The sequence below is a fragment of the Dermacentor andersoni genome, chromosome 7, assembly GCF_023375885.2.
Source record: "Dermacentor andersoni chromosome 7, qqDerAnde1_hic_scaffold, whole genome shotgun sequence".
Lineage (NCBI taxonomy): Eukaryota > Metazoa > Arthropoda > Arachnida > Ixodida > Ixodidae > Dermacentor > Dermacentor andersoni.
In genome coordinates this window covers 157051586-157069445 of record NC_092820.1, presented here as the reverse complement: position 1 = coordinate 157069445, position 17860 = coordinate 157051586, and positions in this window count along the sequence as shown.

Below are 17860 nucleotides of genomic sequence, written 5' to 3'. Positions count from 1 at the left end.
TTCCGACGATCGCCGACTGTGTTCGCCGCTTTCGTTGTGCTATAAGTGTAGCCTGTTTTGTGGGCACAAGTTCGCCCAATAAAAGTTAGTTTTCTCGTTCACAGTATTGCTACTGTGTTCTTCTACGTCACCACCACGTGACAATATATTCATGGGCTATAGCTTTACCATTTTCTCCATTTTTCGGGGGAAATTATTCTGGGCCTATTCGTTTATTTATCGCGTAAATAGGCATCTGCGCGTGCGTGGGGATCGATTTACGCAAAGAACGAGCACTTTCCAGACCATTTATTTTCCGTCGGTGCGGCGATATTTTCATGGGCTATAGCCTTACCATTTTCTCCATTTTTGGGTGAAAATTATTCTGGGCCTATTCGTTAATTTATCGCGTAAATAGGCATCTGCGCGTGCGCGGGAATCGATTTACGCGAAGAATGAGCACTTTCCAGACAATTTATTTTCCTTCGGTGCGGCGATATTTTCATGGGCTATAGCCTTACCATTTTCTCCATTTTTGGGGGGAAATTATTCTGGGCCTATTCGTTTATATATCGCGTAAAGAGGCATCAGCGCGTGCGCGGGGATCGATTTACGCAAAGAACGAGCACTTTCCAGACAATTTATTTTCCGTCGGTGCGGCGATATAGCCTTACCATTTTCTCGATTTTTGGGTGAAAATTATTCTGGGCCTATTCGTTAATTTATCGCCTAAATAGGCATCAGAGCGCGTGCGGGAATCGATTTACGCAAAGAACGAGCACTTTCCAGACAATTTATTTTCCGTCGGTGCGGCGATATTTTTATGGGCTATAGCCTTACCATTTTCTCGATTTTTGGGGGAAAATTATTCTGGGCCTATTCGGTAATTTATCGCGTAAATAGGCATCAGCGCGTGCGCGGGGATCGATTTACGCAAAGAACGAGCACTTTCCAGACAATTTATTTTCCGTCGGTGCGGCGATATTTTCATGGGCTATATATAGCCTTACCATTTTTTTCATTTTAGGGGGAAAATTATTCTGGGCCTTTTCGTTTATTTATCGCGTAAATAGGCATCTGCGCGTGCGTGGGGATCGATTTACGCAAAGAACGAGCACTTTCCAGACCATTTATTTTCCGTCGGTGCGGCGATATTTTCATGGGCTATAGCCTTACCATTTTCTCGATTTTTGGGGGGAAATTATTCTGGGCCTATTCGTTAATTTATCGCCTAAATAGGCATGAGCGCGCGCGCGGGAATCGATTTACGCAAAGAACGAGCACTTTCCAGACAATTTATTTTCCGTCGGTGCGGCGATATTTTCATGGGCTATAGCCTTACCATTTTTTTTCATTTTAGGGGGAAAATTATTCTGGGCCTTTTCGTTTATTTATCGCGTAAATAGGCATCAGCGCGCGCGCGGGGATCGATTTACGCAAAGAACGAGCACTTTCCAGACAAATTATTTTCCGTCGGTGCGGCGATATTTTTATGGGCTATAGCCTTACCATTTTCTCCATTTTTGGGGGAAAATTATTCTGGGCCTATTCGTTAATTTATCGCCTAAATAGGCATCAGCGCGCGCGCGGGAATCGATTTACGCAAAGAACGAGCACTTTCCAGACCATTTATTTTCCTTCGGTGCGGCGATATTTTCATGGGCTATAGCCTTACCATTTTCTCCATTTTTGGGGGGAAATTATTCTGGGCCTATTCGTTTATATATCGCGTAAAGAGGCATCAGCGCGTGCGCGGGGATCGATTTACGCAAAGAACGAGCACTTTCCAGACAATTTATTTTCCGTCGGTGCGGCGATATTTTCATGGGCTATAGCCTTACCATTTTCTCCATTTTTGGGGGGAAATTATTCTGGGCCTATTGGTTTATTTATCGCGTAAATAGGCATCTGCGCGTGCGTGGGGATCGATTTACGCAAAGAACGAGCACTTTCCAGACCATTTATTTTCCGTCGGTGCGGCGATATTTTCATGGGCTATAGCCTTACCATCTTCTCCATTTTTGGGCGGAAATTATTCTGGGCCTATTCGTTTATTTATCGCGTAAATAGGCATCAGCGCGTGCGCGGGGATCGATTTACGCAAAGAACGAGCACTTTCCAGACAATTTATTTTCCGTCGGTGCGGCGATATTTTCATGGTAGCCTTACCATTTTCTCCATTTTAGGGGGGAAATTATTCTGGGCCTATTCGTTAATTTATCGCCTAAATAGGCATCAGCGCGCGCGCGGGGATCGATTTACGCAAAGAACGAGCACTTTCCAGACAATTTATGTTCCGTCGGTGCGGCGATATTTTCATGGGCTATAGCCTTACCATTTTCTCGATTTTTGGGTGAAAATTATTCTGGGCCTATTCGTTAATTTATCGCCTAAATAGGCATCAGCGCGCGCGCGGGAATCGATTTACGCAAAGAACGAGCACTTTCCAGACAATTTATTTTCCGTCGGTGCGGCGATATTTTCATGGGCTATAGCCTTACCATTTTCTCCATTTTTGGGGGGAAAATTATTCTGGGCCTATTCGTTAATTTATCGCGTAAATAGGCATCAGCGCGTGCGCGGGAATCGATTTACGCAAAGAACGAGCACTTTCCGGAGAATTTATTTTCCGTCGGTGCGGCGATATTTTCATGGGCTATAGCCTTACCATTTTTTCCATTTTGGGGGGAAAATTATTCTGGGCCTATTCGTTTATTTATCGCGTAAATAGGCATCTGCGCGTGCGCGGGAATCGATTTACGCGAAGAATGAGCACTTCCCAGACAATTTATTTTCCGTCGGTGCGGCGATATTTTCATGGGCTATAGCCTTACCATTTTCTCGATTTTTGGGTGAAAATTATTCTGGGCCTATTCGTTAATTTATCGCCTAAATAGGCATCAGCGCGCGCGCGGGAATCGATTTACGCAAAGAACGAGCACTTTCCAGACAATTTATTTTCCGTCGGTGCGGCGATATTTTCATGGGCTATAGCCTTACCATTTTCTCCATTTTTGGGGGGAAATTATTCTGGGCCTATTCGTTTATATATCGCGTAAAGAGGCATCAGCGCGTGCGCGGGGATCGATTTACGCAAAGAACGAGCACTTTCCAGACAATTTATTTTCCGTCGGTGCGGCGATATTTTCATGGGCTATAGCCTTACCATTTTCTCGATTTTTGGGTGAAAATTATTCTGGGCCTATTCGTTAATTTATCGCCTAAATAGGCATCAGCGCGCGCGCGGGAATCGATTTACGCAAAGAACGATCACTTTCCAGACAATTTATTTTCCGTCGGTGCGGCGATATTTTTATGGGCTATAGCCTTACCATTTTCTCGATTTTTGGGGGAAAATTATTCTGGGCCTATTCGGTAATTTATCGCGTAAATAGGCATCAGCGCGTGCGCGGGGATCGATTTACGCAAAGAACGAGCACTTTCCAGACAATTTATTTTCCGTCGGTGCGGCGATATTTTCATGGGCTATATATAGCCTTACCATTTTTTTCATTTTAGGGGGAAAATTATTCTGGGCCTTTTCGTTTATTTATCGCGTAAATAGGCATCTGCGCGTGCGTGGGGATCGATTTACGCAAAGAACGAGCACTTTCCAGACCATTTATTTTCCGTCGGTGCGGCGATATTTTCATGGGCTATAGCCTTACCATTTTCTCGATTTTTGGGGGGAAATTATTCTGGGCCTATTCGTTAATTTATCGCCTAAATAGGCATGAGCGCGCGCGCGGGAATCGATTTACGCAAAGAACGAGCACTTTCCAGACAATTTATTTTCCGTCGGTGCGGCGATATTTTCATGGGCTATAGCCTTACCATTTTTTTTCATTTTAGGGGGAAAATTATTCTGGGCCTTTTCGTTTATTTATCGCGTAAATAGGCATCAGCGCGCGCGCGGGGATCGATTTACGCAAAGAACGAGCACTTTCCAGACAAATTATTTTCCGTCGGTGCGGCGATATTTTTATGGGCTATAGCCTTACCATTTTCTCCATTTTTGGGGGAAAATTATTCTGGGCCTATTCGTTAATTTATCGCCTAAATAGGCATCAGCGCGCGCGCGGGAATCGATTTACGCAAAGAACGAGCACTTTCCAGACCATTTATTTTCCTTCGGTGCGGCGATATTTTCATGGGCTATAGCCTTACCATTTTCTCCATTTTTGGGGGGAAATTATTCTGGGCCTATTCGTTTATATATCGCGTAAAGAGGCATCAGCGCGTGCGCGGGGATCGATTTACGCAAAGAACGAACACTTTCCAGACAATTTATTTTCCGTCGGTGCGGCGATATTTTCATGGGCTATAGCCTTACCATTTTCTAAATTTTTGGGGGGAAATTATTCTGGGCCTATTCGTTTATTTATCGCGTAAATAGGCATCTGCGCGTGCGCGGGGATCGATTTACGCAAAGAACGAGCACTTTCCAGACAATTTATTTTCCGTTGGTGCGGCGATATTTTCATGGGCTATATAGCCTTACCATTTTCTCCATTTTTGGGGGGAAATGATTCTGGGCCTATTCGTTTATTTATCGCGTAAATAGGCATCAGCGCGTGCGCGGGGATCGATTTACGCAAAGAACGTGCACTTTCCAGACAATTTATTTTCCGTCGGTGCGGCGATATTTTCATGGGCTATAGCCTTACCATTTTCTCCAATTTTGGGGGGAAATTATTCTGGGCCTATTCGTTAATTTATCGCCTAAATAGGCATCAGCGCGCGCGCGGGAATCGATTTACGCAAAGAACGAGCACTTTCCAGACTATTTATTTTCCGTCGGTGCGGCGATATTTTCATGGGCTATAGCCTTACCATCTTCTCCATTTTTGGGCGGAAATTATTCTGGGCCTATTCGTTTATTTATCGCGTAAATAGGCATCAGCGCGTGCGCGGGGATCGATTTACGCAAAGAACGAGCACTTTCCAGACAATTTATTTTCCGTCGGTGCGGCGATATTTTCATGGTAGCCTTACCATTTTCTCCGTTTTTGGGGGGAAATTATTCTGGGCCTATTCGTTAATTTATCGCCTAAATAGGCATCAGCGCGCGCGCGGGGATCGATTTACGCAAAGAACGAGCACTTTCCAGACAATTTATGTTCCGTCGGTGCGGCGATATTTTCATGGGCTATAGCCTTACCATTTTCTCGATTTTTGGGTGAAAATTATTCTGGGCCTATTCGTTAATTTATCGCCTAAATAGGCATCAGCGCGCGCGCGGGAATCGATTTACGCAAAGAACGAGCACTTTCCAGACAATTTATTTTCCGTCGGTGCGGCGATATTTTCATGGGCTATATAGCCTTACCATTTTCTCCATTTTTGGGGGGAAAATTATTCTGGGCCTATTCGTTAATTTATCGCGTAAATAGGCATCAGCGCGTGCGCGGGAATCGATTTACGCAAAGAACGAGCACTTTCCGGAGAATTTATTTTCCGTCGGTGCGGCGATATTTTCATGGGCTATAGCCTTACCATTTTTTCCATTTTGGGGGGAAAATTATTCTGGGCCTATTCGTTTATTTATCGCGTAAATAGGCATCTGCGCGTGCGCGGGAATCGATTTACGCGAAGAATGAGCACTTTCCAGACAATTTATTTTCCGTCGGTGCGGCGATATTTTCATGGGCTATAGCCTTACCATTTTCTCGATTTTTGGGTGAAAATTATTCTGGGCCTATTCGTTAATTTATCGCCTAAATAGGCATCAGCGCGCGCGCGGGAATCGATTTACGCAAAGAACGAGCACTTTCCAGACAATTTATTTTCCGTCGGTGCGGCGATATTTTCATGGGCTATAGCCTTACCATTTTCTCCATTTTTTGGGGGAAATTATTCTGGGCCTATTCGTTTATTTATCGCGTAAATAGGCATCTGCGCGTGCGCGGGGATCGATTTACGCAAAGAACGAGCACTTTCCAGACCATTTATTTTCCTTCGGTGCGGCGATATTTTCATGGGCTATAGCCTTACCATTTTCTCCATTTTTGGGGGGAAATTATTCTGGGCCTATTCGTTTATATATCGCGTAAAGAGGCATCAGCGCGTGCGCGGGGATCGATTTACGCAAAGAACGAGCACTTTCCAGACAATTTATTTTCCGTCGGTGCGGCGATATTTTTATGGGCTATAGCCTTACCATTTTCTCGATTTTTGGGGGAAAATTATTCTGGGCCTATTCGGTAATTTATCGCGTAAATAGGCATCAGCGCATGCGCGGGGATCGATTTACGCAAAGAACGAGCACTTTCCAGACAATTTATTTTCCGTCGGTGCGGCGATATTTTCATGGGCTATATAGCCTTACCATTTTCTCCATTTTTGGGGGGAAATTATTCTGGGCCTATTCGTTTATTTATCGCGTAAATAGGCATCAGCGCGTGCGCGGGGATCGATTTACGCAAAGAACGAGCACTTTCCAGACAATTTATTTTCCGTCGGTGCGGCGATATTTTCATGGGCTATAGCCTTACCATTTTCTCCATTTTTTGGGGGAAAATTATTCTGGGCCTATTCGTTAATTTATCGCGTAAATAGGCATCAGCGCGTGCGCGGGAATCGATTTACGCAAAGAACGAGCACTTTCCGGAGAATTTATTTTCCGTCGGTGCGGCGATATTTTCATGGGCTATAGCCTTACCATTTTCTCCATTTTTGGGGTGAAATTATTCTGGGCCTATTCGTTTATTTATCGCGTAAATAGGCATCAGCGCGTGCGCGGGGATCGATTTACGCAAAGAACGAGCACTTTCCAGACAATTTATGTTCCGTCGGTGCGGCGATATTTTCATGGGCTATAGCCTTACCATTTTCTCCATTTTTGGGGGGAAATTATTCTGGGCCTATTCGTTTATTTATCGCGTAAATAGGCATCAGCGCGTGCGCGGGGATCGATTTACGCAAAGAACGAGCACTTTCCAGACAATTTATTTTCCGTCGGTGCGGCGATATTTTCGTGGGCTATAGCCTTACCATTTTTTCCATTTTGGGGGGAAAATTATTCTGGGCCTATTCGTTTATTTATCGCGTAAATAGGCATCAGCGCGCGCGCGGGAATCGATTTACGCAAAGAACGAGCACTTTCCAGACCATTTATTTTCCTTCGGTGCGGCGATATTTTCATGGGCTATATTTCTCCATTTTTTGGGGGAAATTATTCTGGGCCTATTCGTTTATATATCGCGTAAAGAGGCATCAGCGCGTGCGCGGGGATCGATTTACGCAAAGAACGAACACTTTCCAGACAATTTATTTTCCGTCGGTGCGGCGATATTTTCATGGGCTATAGCCTTACCATTTTCTAAATTTTTTGGGGGAAATTATTCTGGGCCTATTCGTTTATTTATCGCGTAAATAGGCATCTGCGCGTGCGCGGGGATCGATTTACGCAAAGAACGAGCACTTTCCAGACAATTTATTTTCCGTTGGTGCGGCGATATTTTCATGGGCTATATAGCCTTACCATTTTCTCCATTTTTGGGGGAAATTATTCTGGGCCTATTCGTTTATTTATCGCGTAAATAGGCATCAGCGCGTGCGCGGGGATCGATTTACGCAAAAAACGAGCACTTTCCAGACAATTTATTTTCCGTCGGTGCGGCGATATTTTCATGGGCTATAGCCTTACCATTTTCTCCATTTTTGGGGGGAAATGATTCTGGGCCTATTCGTTTATTTATCGCGTAAATAGGCATCAGCGCGTGCGCGGGGATCGATTTACGCAAAGAACGTGCACTTTTCAGACAATTTATTTTCCGTCGGTGCGGCGATATTTTCATGGGCTATAGCCTTACCATTTTCTCCAATTTTGGGGGGAAATTATTCTGGGCCTATTCGTTAATTTATCGCCTAAATAGGCATCAGCGCGCGCGCGGGAATCGATTTACGCAAAGAACGAGCACTTTCCAGACTATTTATTTTCCGTCGGTGCGGCGATATTTTCATGGGCTATAGCCTTACCATCTTCTCCATTTTTGGGCGGAAATTATTCTGGGCCTATTCGTTTATTTATCGCGTAAATAGGCATCAGCGCGTGCGCGGGGATCGATTTACGCAAAGAACGAGCACTTTCCAGACAATTTATTTTCCGTCGGTGCGGCGATATTTTCATGGTAGCCTTACCATTTTCTCCGTTTTTGGGGGGAAATTATTCTGGGCCTATTCGTTAATTTATCGCCTAAATAGGCATCAGCGCGCGCGCGGGGATCGATTTACGCAAAGAACGAGCACTTTCCAGACAATTTATGTTCCGTCGGTGCGGCGATATTTTCATGGGCTATAGCCTTACCATTTTCTCGATTTTTGGGTGAAAATTATTCTGGGCCTATTCGTTAATTTATCGCCTAAATAGGCATCAGCGCGCGCGCGGGAATCGATTTACGCAAAGAACGAGCACTTTCCAGACAATTTATTTTCCGTCGGTGCGGCGATATTTTCATGGGCTATAGCCTTACCATTTTCTCCATTTTTGGGGGGAAAATTATTCTGGGCCTATTCGTTAATTTATCGCGTAAATAGGCATCAGCGCGTGCGCGGGAATCGATTTACGCAAAGAACGAGCACTTTCCGGAGAATTTATTTTCCGTCGGTGCGGCGATATTTTCATGGGCTATAGCCTTACCATTTTTTCCATTTTGGGGGGAAAATTATTCTGGGCCTATTCGTTTATTTATCGCGTAAATAGGCATCTGCGCGTGCGCGGGAATCGATTTACGCGAAGAATGAGCACTTTCCAGACAATTTATTTTCCGTCGGTGCGGCGATATTTTCATGGGCTATAGCCTTACCATTTTTTCCATTTTGGGGGGAAAATTATTCTGGGCCTATTCGTTTATTTATCGCGTAAATAGGCATCTGCGCGTGCGCGGGAATCGATTTACGCGAAGAATGAGCACTTTCCAGACAATTTATTTTCCGTCGGTGCGGCGATATTTTCATGGGCTATAGCCTTACCATTTTCTCGATTTTTGGGTGAAAATTATTCTGGGCCTATTCGTTAATTTATCGCCTAAATAGGCATCAGCGCGCGCGCGGGAATCGATTTACGCAAAGAACGAGCACTTTCCAGACAATTTATTTTCCGTCGGTGCGGCGATATTTTCATGGGCTATAGCCTTACCATTTTCTCCATTTTTTGGGGGAAATTATTCTGGGCCTATTCGTTTATTTATCGCGTAAATAGGCATCTGCGCGTGCGCGGGGATCGATTTACGCAAAGAACGAGCACTTTCCAGACCATTTATTTTCCTTCGGTGCGGCGATATTTTCATGGGCTATAGCCTTACCATTTTCTCCATTTTTGGGGGGAAATTATTCTGGGCCTATTCGTTTATATATCGCGTAAAGAGGCATCAGCGCGTGCGCGGGGATCGATTTACGCAAAGAACGAGCACTTTCCGGAGAATTTATTTTCCGTCGGTGCGGCGATATTTTCATGGGCTATAGCCTTACCATTTTCTCCATTTTTGGGGTGAAATTATTCTGGGCCTATTCGTTTATTTATCGCGTAAATAGGCATCAGCGCGTGCGCGGGGATCGATTTACGCAAAGAACGAGCACTTTCCAGACAATTTATGTTCCGTCGGTGCGGCGATATTTTCATGGGCTATAGCCTTACCATTTTCTCCATTTTTGGGGGGAAATTATTCTGGGCCTATTCGTTTATTTATCGCGTAAATAGGCATCAGCGCGTGCGCGGGGATCGATTTACGCAAAGAACGAGCACTTTCCAAACAATTTATTTTCCGTCGGTGCGGCGATATTTTCGTGGGCTATAGCCTTACCATTTTTTCCATTTTGGGGGGAAAATTATTCTGGGCCTATTCGTTTATTTATCGCGTAAATAGGCATCAGCGCGTGCGCGGGGATCGATTTACGCAAAGAACGAGCACTTTCCAGACAAATTATTTTCCGTCGGTGCGGCGATATTTTCATGGGCTATAGCCTTACCATTTTCTCCATTTTTGGGGAAAATTATTCTGGGCCTATTCGGTAATTTATCGCGTAAATAGGCATCAGCGCCTGCGCGGGAATCGATTTACGCAAAGAACGAGCACTTTCCAGACAATTTATTTTCCGTCGGTGCGGCGATATTTTTATGGGCCTTACCATTTTCTCGATTTTTTGGGGAAAATTATTCTGGGCCTATTCGGTAATTTATCGCGTAAATAGGCATCAGCGCGTGCGCGGGGATCAATTTACGCAAAGAACGAGCACTTTCCAGACAATTTATTTTCCGTCGGTGCGGCGATATTTTCATGGGCTTTAGCCTTACCATTTTCTCGATTTTTGGGTGAAAATTATTCTGGGCCTATTCGTTAATTTATCGCCTAAATAGGCATCAGCGCGCGCGCGGGAATCGATTTACGCAAAGAACGGGCACTTTCCAGACAATTTATTTTCCGTCGGTGCGGCGATATTTTCATGGGCTATATAGCCTTACCATTTTCTCCATTTTTGGGGGGAAATTATTCTTGGCCTATTCGTTTATTTATCGCGTAAATAGGCATCTGCGCGTGCGCGGGGATCGATTTACGCAAGGAACGAGCACTTTCCAGACCATTTATTTTCCGTCGGTGCGGCGATATTTTCATGGGCTATTATAGCCTTACCATTTTCTCCATTTTTGGGGGGAAATTATTCTGGGCCTATTCGTTTATTTATCGCGTAAATAGGCATCTGCGCGTGCGCGGGGATCGATTTACGCAAATAACGAGCACTTTCCAGACAATTTATTTTCCGTCGGTGCGGCGATATTTTCATGGGCTATAGCCTTACCATTTTCTCCATTTTTTGGGGGAAATTATTCTGGGCCTATTCGTTTATTTATCGCGTAAATAGGCATCTGCGCGTGCGCGGGGATCGATTTACGCAAATAACGAGCACTTTCCAGACAATTTATTTTCCGTCGGTGCGGCGATATTTTCATGGGCTATAGCCTTACCATTTTCTCCATTTTTGGGGGAAAATTATTCTGGGCCTATTCGGTAATTTATCGCGTAAATAGGCATCAGCGCGCGCGCGGGGATCAATTTACGCAAAGAACGAGCACTTTCCAGACAATTTATTTTCCGTCGGTGTGGCGATATTTTTATGGGCTATAGCCTTACCATTTTCTCGATTTTTGGGGGAAAATTATTCTGGGCCTATTCGTCAATTTATCGCCTAAATAGGCATCAGCGCGCGCGCGGGAATCGATTTACGCAAAGAACGAGCACTTTCCAGACAATTTAATTTCCGTCGGTGGGGTGATATTTTCATGGGCCTTACCATTTTCTCCATTTTTTTGGGGAAATTATTCTGGGCCTATTCGTTTATTAATCGCGTAAATAGGCATCTGCGCGTGCGCGGGGATCGATTTACGCGAAGAACGAGCACTTTCCAGACAATTTATTTTCCGTCGGTGCGGCGATATTTTCATGGGCTATATTTTCTCCATTTTTTGGGGGAAATTATTCTGGGCCTATTCGTTTATTTATCGCGTAAATAGGCATCTGCGCGTGCGCGGGGATCGATTTACGCAAATAACGAACACTTTCCAGACAATTTATTTTCCGTCGGTGCGGCGATATTTTCATGGGCTATAGCCTTACCATTTTCTCCATTTTTGGGGGAAAATTATTCTGGGCCTATTCGGTAATTTATCGCGTAAATAGGCATCAGCGCGCGCGCGGGGATCAATTTACGCAAAGAACGAGCACTTTCCAGACAATTTATTTTCCGTCGGTGCGGCGATATTTTCATGGGCTATAGCCTTACCATTTTCTCCATTTTTGGGGGGAAAATTATTCTGGGCCTATTCGTTTATTTATCGCGTAAATAGGCATCAGCGCGTGCGCGGGGATCGATTTACGCAAAGAACGAGCACTTTCCAGACAAATTATTTTCCGTCGGTGCGGCTATATTTTCATGGGCTATAGCCTTACCATTTTCTCCATTTTTGGGGGAAAATTATTCTGGGCCTATTCGGTAATTTATCGCGTAAATAGGCATCAGCGCCTGCGCGGGAATCGATTTACGCAAAGAACGAGCACATTCCAGACAATTTATTTTCCGTCGGTGCGGCGATATTTTTATGGGCCTTACCATTTTCTCGATTTTTTGGGGAAAATTATTCTGGGCCTATTCGGTAATTTATCGCGTAAATAGGCATCAGCGCGTGCGCGGGGATCAATTTACGCAAAGAACGAGCACTTTCCAGACAATTTATTTTCCGTCGGTGCGGCGATATTTTCATGGGCTTTAGCCTTACCATTTTCTCGATTTTTGGGTGAAAATTATTCTGGGCCTATTCGTTAATTTATCGCCTAAATAGGCATCAGCGCGCGCGCGGGAATCGATTTACGCAAAGAACGAGCACTTTCCAGACAATTTATTTTCCGTCGGTGCGGCGATATTTTCATGGGCTATATAGCCTTACCATTTTCTCCATTTTTGGGGGAAAATTATTCTGGGCCTATTCGGTAATTTATCGCGTAAATAGGCATCAGCGCGTGCGCGGGAATCGATTTACGCAAAGAACGAGCACTTTCCAGACAATTTATTTTCCGTCGGTGCGGCGATATTTTCATGGGCTATAGCCTTACCATTTTCTCCATTTTTGGGGGGAAATTATTCTGGGCCTATTCGTTTATTTATCGCGTAAATAGGCATCTGCGCGTGCGCGGGGATCGATTTACGCAAATAACGAGCACTTTCCAGACAATTTATTTTCCGTCGGTGCGGCGATATTTTCATGGGCTATAGCCTTACCATTTTCTCCATTTTTGGGGGAAAATTATTCTGGGCCTATTCGGTAATTTATCGCGTAAATAGGCATCAGCGCGCGCGCGGGGATCAATTTACGCAAAGAACGAGCACTTTCCAGACAATTTATTTTCCGTCGGTGCGGCGATATTTTTATGGGCTATAGCCTTACCATTTTCTCGATTTTTGGGGGAAAATTATTCTGGGCCTATTCGTCAATTTATCGCGTAAATAGGCATCTGCGCGTGCGCGGGGATCGATTTACGCAAAGAACGAGCACTTTCCAGACAATTTATTTTCCGTCGGTGCGGCGATATTTTCATGGGCTTAGCCTTACCATTTTCTCCATTTTTGGGGGGAAATTATTCTGGGCCTATTCGTTTATTAATCGCGTAAATAGGCATCTGCGCGTGCGCGGGGATCGATTTACGCGAAGAACGAGCACTTTCCAGACCATTTATTTTCCGTCGGTGCGGCGATATTTTCATAGGCTATAGCCTTACCATTTTCTCCATTTTTTGGGGGAAATTATTCTGGGCCTATTCGTTTATTTATCGCGTAAATAGGCATCTGCGCGTGCGCGGGGATCGATTTACGCAAATAACGAACACTTTCCAGACAATTTATTTTCCGTCGGTGCGGCGATATTTTCATGGGCTATAGCCTTACAATTTTCTCCATTTTTGGGGGAAAATTATTCTGGGCCTATTCGGTAATTTATCGCGTAAATAGGCATCAGCGCGCGCGCGGGGATCAATTTACGCAAAGAACGAGCACTTTCCAGACAATTTATTTTCCGTCGGTGCGGCGATATTTTTATGGGCTATAGCCTTATCATTTTCTCAATTTTTGGGGGGAAATTATTCTGGGCCTATTCGTTTATTTATCGCGTAAATAGGCATCAGCGCGCGCGGGGGGATCAATTTACGCAAAGAACGAGCACTTTCCAGACAATTTATTTTCCGTCGGTGCGGCGATATTTTCATGGGCTATATAGCCTTACCATTTTCTCCATTTTTGGGGGGAAATTATTCTGGGCCTATTCGTTTATTTATCGCGTAAATAGGCATCTGCGCGTGCGCGGGGATCGATTTACGCAAAGAACGAGCACTTTCCAGACAATTTATTTTCCGTCGGTGCGGCGCTATTTTCATGGGCTATAGCCTTACCATTTTCTCCATTTTTGAGGGGAAATTATTCTGGGCCTATTCGTTTATTTATCGCGTAAATAGGCATCTGCGCGTGCGCGGGGATCGATTTACGCAAAGAACGAGCACTTTCCAGACAATTTATTTTCCGTCGGTGCGGCGATATTTTTATGGGCTATAGCCTTACCATTTTCTCGATTTTTGGGGGAAAATTATTCTGGGCCTATTCGTCAATTTATCGCCTAAATAGGCATCAGCGCGCGCGCGGGAATCGATTTACGCAAAGAACGAGCACTTTCCAGACAATTTAATTTCCGTCGGTGCGGTGATATTTTCATGGGCTATAGCCTTACCATTTTCTCCATTTTTGGGGGGAAATTATTCTGGGCCTATTCGTTTATTTATCGCGTAAATAGGCATCTGCGCGTGCGCGGGGATCGATTTACGCAAAGAACGAGCACTTTCCAGACAATTTATTTTCCGTCGGTGCGGCGATATTTTCATGGGCTATAGCCTTACCATTTTCTCCATTTTTGGGGGGAAATTATTCTGGGCCTATTCGTTTATTAATCGCGTAAATAGGCATCTGCGCGTGCGCGGGGATCGATTTACGCGAAGAACGAGCACTTTCCAGACCATTTATGTTCCGTCGGTGCGGCGATATTTTCATGGGCTATAGCCTTACCATTTTCTCCATTTTTGGGGGGAAATTATTCTGGGCCTATTCGTTTATTTATCGCGTAAATAGGCATCAGCGCGTGCGCGGGGATCGATTTACGCAAAGAACGAGCACTTTCCAGACAATTTATTTTCCGTCGGTGCGGCGATATTTTCATGGGCTATAGCCTTACCATTTTTTCCATTTTGGGGGGAAAATTATTCTGGGCCTATTCGTTTATTTATCGCGTAAATAGGCATCAGCGCGTGCGCGGGGATCGATTTACGCAAAGAACGAGCACTTTCCAGACAAATTATTTTCCGTCGGTGCGGCGATATTTTCATGGGCTATAGCCTTACCATTTTCTCCATTTTTGGGGGAAAATTATTCTGGGCCTATTCGGTAATTTATCGCGTAAATAGGCATCAGCGCCTGCGCGGGAATCGATTTACGCAAAGAACGAGCACTTTCCAGACAATTTATTTTCCGTCGGTGCGGCGATATTTTTATGGGCCTTACCATTTTCTCGATTTTTTGGGGAAAATTATTCTGGGCCTATTCGGTAATTTATCGCGTAAATAGGCATCAGCGCGTGCGCGGGGATCAATTTACGCAAAGAACGAGCACTTTCCAGACAATTTATTTTCCGTCGGTGCGGCGATATTTTCATGGGCTTTAGCCTTACCATTTTCTCGATTTTTGGGTGAAAATTATTCTGGGCCTATTCGTTAATTTATCGCCTAAATAGGCATCAGCGCGCGCGCGGGAATCGATTTACGCAAAGAACGGGCACTTTCCAGACAATTTATTTTCCGTCGGTGCGGCGATATTTTCATGGGCTATATAGCCTTACCATTTTCTCCATTTTTGGGGGGAAATTATTCTTGGCCTATTCGTTTATTTATCGCGTAAATAGGCATCTGCGCGTGCGCGGGGATCGATTTACGCAAGGAACGAGCACTTTCCAGACCATTTATTTTCCGTCGGTGCGGCGATATTTTCATGGGCTATAGCCTTACCATTTTCTCCATTTTTGGGGGGAAATTATTCTGGGCCTATTCGTTTATTTATCGCGTAAATAGGCATCTGCGCGTGCGCGGGGATCGATTTACGCAAATAACGAGCACTTTCCAGACAATTTATTTTCCGTCGGTGCGGCGATATTTTCATGGGCTATAGCCTTACCATTTTCTCCATTTTTTGGGGGAAATTATTCTGGGCCTATTCGTTTATTTATCGCGTAAATAGGCATCTGCGCGTGCGCGGGGATCGATTTACGCAAATAACGAGCACTTTCCAGACAATTTATTTTCCGTCGGTGCGGCGATATTTTCATGGGCTATATAGCCTTACCATTTTCTCCATTTTTGGGGGAAAATTATTCTGGGCCTATTCGGTAATTTATCGCGTAAATAGGCATCAGCGCGCGCGCGGGGATCAATTTACGCAAAGAACGAGCACTTTCCAGACAATTTATTTTCCGTCGGTGTGGCGATATTTTTATGGGCTATAGCCTTACCATTTTCTCGATTTTTGGGGGAAAATTATTCTGGGCCTATTCGTCAATTTATCGCCTAAATAGGCATCAGCGCGCGCGCGGGAATCGATTTACGCAAAGAACGAGCACTTTCCAGACAATTTAATTTCCGTCGGTGGGGTGATATTTTCATGGGCTATAGCCTTACCATTTTCTCCATTTTTTTGGGGAAATTATTCTGGGCCTATTCGTTTATTAATCGCGTAAATAGGCATCTGCGCGTGCGCGGGGATCGATTTACGCGAAGAACGAGCGCTTTCCAGACAATTTATTTTCCGTCGGTGCGGCGATATTTTCATGGGCTATAGCCTTACCATTTTCTCCATTTTTTGGGGGAAATTATTCTGGGCCTATTCGTTTATTTATCGCGTAAATAGGCATCTGCGCGTGCGCGGGGATCGATTTACGCAAATAACGAACACTTTCCAGACAATTTATTTTCCGTCGGTGCGGCGATATTTTCATGGGCTATAGCCTTACCATTTTCTCCATTTTTGGGGGAAAATTATTCTGGGCCTATTCGGTAATTTATCGCGTAAATAGGCATCAGCGCGCGCGCGGGGATCAATTTACGCAAAGAACGAGCACTTTCCAGACAATTTATTTTCCGTCGGTGCGGCGATATTTTCATGGGCTATAGCCTTACCATTTTCTCCATTTTTGGGGGGAAAATTATTCTGGGCCTATTCGTTTATTTATCGCGTAAATAGGCATCAGCGCGTGCGCGGGGATCGATTTACGCAAAGAACGAGCACTTTCCAGACAAATTATTTTCCGTCGGTGCGGCTATATTTTCATGGGCTATATAGCCTTACCATTTTCTCCATTTTTGGGGGAAAATTATTCTGGGCCTATTCGGTAATTTATCGCGTAAATAGGCATCAGCGCCTGCGCGGGAATCGATTTACGCAAAGAACGAGCACATTCCAGACAATTTATTTTCCGTCGGTGCGGCGATATTTTTATGGGCCTTACCATTTTCTCGATTTTTTGGGGAAAATTATTCTGGGCCTATTCGGTAATTTATCGCGTAAATAGGCATCAGCGCGTGCGCGGGGATCAATTTACGCAAAGAACGAGCACTTTCCAGACAATTTATTTTCCGTCGGTGCGGCGATATTTTCATGGGCTTTAGCCTTACCATTTTCTCGATTTTTGGGTGAAAATTATTCTGGGCCTATTCGTTAATTTATCGCCTAAATAGGCATCAGCGCGCGCGCGGGAATCGATTTACGCAAAGAACGAGCACTTTCCAGACAATTTATTTTCCGTCGGTGCGGCGATATTTTCATGGGCTATATAGCCTTACCATTTTCTCCATTTTTGGGGGGAAATTATTCTGGGCCTATTCGTTTATTTATCGCGTAAATAGGCATCTGCGCGTGCGCGGGGATCGATTTACGCAAATAACGAGCACTTTCCAGACAATTTATTTTCCGTCGGTGCGGCGATATTTTCATGGGCTATAGCCTTACCATTTTCTCCATTTTTGGGGGGAAATTATTCTGGGCCTATTCGTTTATTTATCGCGTAAATAGGCATCTGCGCGTGCGCGGGGATCGATTTACGCAAATAACGAGCACTTTCCAGACAATTTATTTTCCGTCGGTGCGGCGATATTTTCATGGGCTATAGCCTTACCATTTTCTCCATTTTTGGGGGAAAATTATTCTGGGCCTATTCGGTAATTTATCGCGTAAATAGGCATCAGCGCGCGCGCGGGGATCAATTTACGCAAAGAACGAGCACTTTCCAGACAATTTATTTTCCGTC